Genomic DNA, 6,126 nt, shown 5'->3' on the forward strand with positions numbered 1-6,126 from the left:
GTCTCTCCTGCTCCTACCTTCTCCACAATCTGAGAAATTTTCTCTATGGTATATGTGGGATTAACTCAACTTTTCTCAAACCCCACTTCTCCCAAATATGTTGCCTTTATCTCAGGTGTTCTCAGATCCTCTAACAGGTGTGGATACTGAAAACTAAAGCCAAGAAGACCCTTTTTTGGCCTTTTTTAACTTTGCCTTTTGCTCCTGTGCTAATGGGGTTGGAAGAAGGAAGCAGGGCCACAGGTAGAATGAAAGCACAGGGGAAACACTGGGAGGAAAACCAATCCAACAAGCGATGTTATTATTACTAGTTTAACAGCAGACGGGGATGGCCACAGTACTTCAGATCCTTTAATTCTTTAGTTATGTTCTAGATAATTTCTTTATATTCCTTGAAGAAAGGTGTCCCAAATGGGAAACCCTATTTTACAAGATTACTGTCCCGTAATAGTTATAATTGTTCCACAGTTGGAGAACACCATCATTTTGGAGAGAAGGAAGTAGATTGCAAGCAATTTTGCCCTCCAAGCACTCCTATTTACCCTCCTCTTTGTTTTTTTCTTTCATTCAGACATTTGTTTTCTTTACCTCCCACAGAAATTCATACAGATCTTCCCTCCTCAGAGGGAACCACATGTCATTAGGTAACACTTACTATCTTCTTAACCACAAATCCCATTCTCTCCATAATCTAGCTCATACTCATCCAAATTAAAGGCTTTAGTGACTTGACACTTCAAGCCTTCACAGTTCACACTTCAAGGATACTTTCATTTTAAAGAACACCAAAGGAACGAGTTTGAGTCCTAGGTCCAGAGCCAGTGCATCTGTGAGGGGCCAGGCACCATTATGTGGGGCACTGGGTCTGCCTCACCAGTCTCAGGGTGCCCAGGGTAAAGGTAACAGTAATGCTGATGCTGGCAAACAAACTGAAGAGTGATGATAGTCTCAAAGGGTCCCCAAGGTCAGCAACGGCCTCCAACTCCACTCTAAGGATGTCTGTGAGAGATACGATGCTCACTAAAGTGGTTGCAGAACTTAAAGCTGACTTATACGTGTAAAGTACATTTTCTGGATCCAAACAAGCTCCACTGCTTTCAGCTAACTGTAACCCCAGATGAGGGGTACTACTAGGGTGGAAGACTTCAGTTTGAAACAGGAGTGTGCAACTTGGTGCCTCCCAAAGTGAACTGCTTGACTAGGGTCTGGCACTCTGTCATCTCAGAGGCAAGCAAAATGTGTCTGAGTTTACAGAGACAATATTTGATGACACTGGCTGAGCTCCCACGAGGACATTGAAGGATGTTGTTTGGGGATTAAACTCTTTGTTAACTGATCTTTTGAATTTTGATGGTCCACTGACTATTGAAACTGTAGAACATTACTTGAGGGGCAAGGAAGACTTCTGGAATAAAGTTGAACATTACATTAAGTGTTACATCAGGTGACAGGAGGGAAAGACTGCCTGGCTGTGAACTATGTGTTAGAAGTTTGACTCCAATCTGCACCAGAGGGTGCCCTGCAGTCAGGACCTCATGCTTCCTCAGTCCCATTGAGTTGTCTAGAGTCCTGTGATGACAGTCCTGAGAGAGACCCTCTTCACAACTGTCCATTGTAGACTGGAGAGTTCCATATAAATACAGCAATAAAATGTGTTTGGGTTCTAAAGAGTTGTCTGCTTATCTTAACATGTCTACTTTTTTTTTATTAAATCTATGGGGTGACACTGGTTAATAAGGTTATATGTTTCAAGGGTATATTTCTCTTTTTCATTTAACCTTTATTGTATTTTTTCATTACCATTTTGTCCCCTTGTACCTTCTCCCCCCAGCTACCACCACACCATTGCCCATGTCCATGATTTCTTTCTCTATTTTACTCAATCCCTCCACTCCCTAACCCTGCCTCCCACCCTTAACCTACCCTCTTTGGCTTTGTCCATGTGTCTTTCGTACATGTTCCTTGATAGCCCTTCCCCTATTGTTCCCCATTATCCCTCCCACACTCCCTCTGGTTACTGTCAGTTTGTTCTTTATTTCAGTGTCTCTGGTTGTATAGACAGTGAACATTTCCCATAAAAACTCAAAGCCCAAATAAAAAATTCACCACCAAATTTTACCAATCTCTTTAAAAATAATTCAAATATTACACAGTAATATAGAAAACAAGTAAAAATATAGAAAATAAAGGAACATTTCTTAACTTATTTTCTGGGGCCAGCACAGACTTGCTGTGACAAGGACAGCATGGGACACAGCATAACACAGACAGCGTAAGAAGAAACACTGCAGATAACTTTTACTCATTAACTTGCATGCAAATATCTTAAATAAAATGTTAACAAATCAATCTAAGGAAAAGAAAACCCTGGGTTTATAATGTAAGATTTTGTTGTTAACATTAGAAAATTAATATACTTACTACATTAATAGATTACAGACAAATTATAAAATCATTTCAATGGCTTGAAAAAAACAAAGCTCAGTGAAATTCAATATTCATTCATGAAAAAGAAAACAGAAAATCTTTGGAAACCAATTTTGGAAATAAACTAATCCAAATAAATTTATACACAAAAATTTTTTACCAAACATCATATTTAAAAATTTTGCCATTTACACCAGAAATAAAACAAGGATTTCCACTATCACCATTTAATTTGGCATTATGTTAGACATCTAAACAACATAGTAATATTTTGTAGCACCTCTAGTATATATGTATAATTAAACTTTACTTATGTTAAATGTAGAAATATCTTCATGAACTGAAACACCATTAAAATATCAATTATATTCATATTAATATACAGATTTAATTCAATGTCATAAATATCCTAGCAAGATTACTTTTACAAAATTTGAAACTTATAGTCTAAAATATGTTAAAATACAAAGTAGCTGATGGTAACCAAGACACTCTAGAATAAGCCCTGGCTGGTGTGGCTCAGTGGATTGAGCACCAGCCTGAGAACCAAAGGGTCGCACGTTCGATTCCCAGTCAGGGCACATGCCTGGGTTGCGGGCCAGTCCCCCCGTAGGGGGCACGTTAGAGGCAACCACACACTGATGTTTCTGTCCCTCTCTTTCTCCCTCCCTTCATCTCTACCTAAACATAAATAAATAGAATCTTTTTTTTTTAAAAAAAAGATACTCTAGAATAAGAAAAATAGGTTGAGAGGGCTTTCTTTCCTATATATGTATATGGATTTTTTAAATTATAGTAATAAAATATGTATAGACAAATAAAGTAATGTAATAAAGACCAGATAATAACATACATAAAAGACACTTGATATATGACAGAAATGACATTGCAGACAAGTGGGAAAATAATAGATGTTACAATGAATAATTCTTATTAAATTGGATAATCATATAAAAAGTGAAATTGAATGCTTTTTTTACTTTATACATAACCATCAGGTCTAGGTAGATTAAATATCTAAGTGCAAAAGGTGAAATTATAAAAATCTATAAGGTAATTCCTCAGAAGTTCTAGTTTAAAAACATAATTTCTTAAACAAGACACAAAAATACTACATATCAAGGAACATAACAATACTTTCAACTGCATTACAATTAAAAACTTATGCTCACAAAGATCAAAAGAAAAAGCCAGATTGGTAGAAAGATATTTGCAGCAAAAACAACTTTAAAAATAGAAGTATTAAGTATATATAAAGAATTTCTATAAATTAATAAGAGCTAGACTATAGGGACCCATTCCTCATGGCATGGGCAATGTAGCCCAGCCCTATCGGAAAGCTGACAGGTGCGAGTTGGCATACAGGAAGCCAAACCCATGGATCGTTTTCCCATGGGGAATCAGACCTGCATTGTACCTAGGCTTCTTTGAAGCTTGCTTTTTGCTAAAACTTCCTCACCCTGAATTGAGGCAGCAAATGCTTACTGCATATCTTTAAAGTAACTTTCTAAAATCTATGCTAAACCTCTCAAGGATGGAATATAACCAGTTCAACCACTTTCTCCTTTACATTTGCAAATATCCTTTTTCTTTGTAGTAATTAGCAACTTCCTCTCCTTTGTTATCTGTTAAAGGTAACCACCTAAGGCAAACCTGTGGATAGTAAATGAGGACCCTCCTAGGTGTAATGTGCCCAGAAAAACAATAAAATCCTGTCCAGGAAGGGCCCAGGGCCTCTTTCTCACTGAAAGTGGCTGTACTGTCCCTATTTCTCCATAAGACTTCTGTAGTCTGAGTGAATTTGTTTGTTGCAGCCACAACACACAGACCCCTTGGTCTGGGGTCCACATCACCAGACCATCCATTTTTTTTTTTTAAAAAGGGGTTGAATAGTCACTTCTTAAAAGGAGGTCTAGGCCAGTATATGTGAAAATTATAGTCTCATGTATAATCAGGGAAATAAGAATTAAAACTATAATTAAATACCATTATACACTCACTAGTTGGGCAAAAGGTAAAAGATCTGATGCAGTCAAATGTTGGTGAAAAATACTAAGAAAAGGAACACACAAAATGTGGGTGATGGAATGCAAAACATTTGTCATCATCTAGTCAATGAAAAGTATATGACTTATGATCCATTCCCAGGAATATACCTATAGAAACATTTACATAGGTGTACCTTGTAAGACTTGCACAACACATTAGCAGAAACAATTTTTATAATAGCACTGAAGTAGAAACAGTCTAAATGACCACTTTGAGAAGAATGGATAAGTGAATTGTAGTATATTCATACAACAGACTATAATACAGCAGTGAAAATTGAACTACAGCTGTACCCAATATTATGAATGACTTTTATAAACATAATATGGAGTAAAAGAATTAAGAAAATTACATATATAATTGACCCTTGAACAACACAAGTTTGAACTGCTGCATGGATCTTGTTATATGCATATTTTTTCAATAAATACAATAAAATTTTTTAGAAATAAAAAATTTGTTATGTTTTTGCAACAATGTGAAAAAACTTACAAATAAACTGCATATCATAGAAATATCAAAAGTTAAGAAAAAGCTAGGTATGTCATGAATGTATTTTTATTTTTATTTTATTTATTTTTTTAAAGATGGCAGATGGCATGGCTGAAACCTGCTGCCTTTATTTTTATTTTATTTATTTTATTTTTTATTTTTTAAAGATTTATTTATTTATTTTTAGAGAGGGAAGGGAGAAAGGAAGAGAGAGAGAGAAACATGAATGTGCAGTTGCTGGGGGCCATGGCCTGCAATCCTGGCATGTGCCCTGGCTGGGAATCGAACCTGCAATACTTTGGTTCGCAACCCACGCTCAACCCACTGAGCTACGCCAGCCAGGGCTCATGAATGTATAAAATATATGTATATGCTAGTTTATTTTGTCATTTATGACTATAAATTATATACAAATCTATTATAAAAAGATAAAATATGGCACCATTTACAGTTGAGAGAAACATAAACAAATGCAAAGTTGCAGTATTAAATCACAACTGCATGAAATTAACTGTAATAATACTGTATTGCTATAAAGATTTTGCAACTACCTCCTCTTACTATTTTGGTGACCTCAAGTATGCAAGTATGTGCTTAAAATGTGGTGTGATACTAGTAGCTCCACTGGAGCAGTTGCCTCTCTAGTAAATTGTGTATTGCAGTAAAAAGTGATCTCTTGTGGTTCTTGTGCCTTTTTCATGTTTAGTGCAATGCCCTAAACCTTGAGTAACACCATGGGACTCATATGAAGTGCCACTAGTGATGCTGGAAGTGCTGCCAAGAAGCAAATTCATGACATTACAAGAAAAAAATTGAACTGCTTGATAGGTATGGAAGGTTGTGAACTGCAGCTATCGTTGTCTGCCATTTCAAGATAAATAAATCCAGCATAAGGACAATTGTTAAGAAAAGGACATTTATGAAACCATTGTTGTAGCTAAATCAACAGACACAAAAAACTTGCACTTTTTGTGAAATGCCCTTTTATCTCATAAAATTCTCTAAGGCAGGGGTATCAAACTCATTTTCACCAGGGGCCACATCAGTCTCATGGTGCCTTCAAAGGGCTGAATGTAAGTTTAGGACTGTATAAACGTAACTACCCTTAACAGTTAAGCAAGAGCTCAGCACTGCTGCCAGGTAGAAACAAGGTTCTGG

General features: G+C 36.3%; 1 pseudogene; it reads left to right on the top strand.

Annotated features, from left to right (window-relative positions):
- The first annotated feature begins 908 nt into the window (after positions 1 to 908).
- On the top strand, positions 909 to 1,448 carry LOC123810491 (annotated as a pseudogene).
- Positions 1,449 to 6,126: the final 4,678 nt, after the last annotated feature.

The sequence above is a fragment of the Phyllostomus hastatus genome, unplaced genomic scaffold (genome assembly GCF_019186645.2).
Source record: "Phyllostomus hastatus isolate PE091 unplaced genomic scaffold, TTU_PhHast_1.1 phas_scaffold_60, whole genome shotgun sequence".
NCBI classification, from domain to species: domain Eukaryota; kingdom Metazoa; phylum Chordata; class Mammalia; order Chiroptera; family Phyllostomidae; genus Phyllostomus; species Phyllostomus hastatus.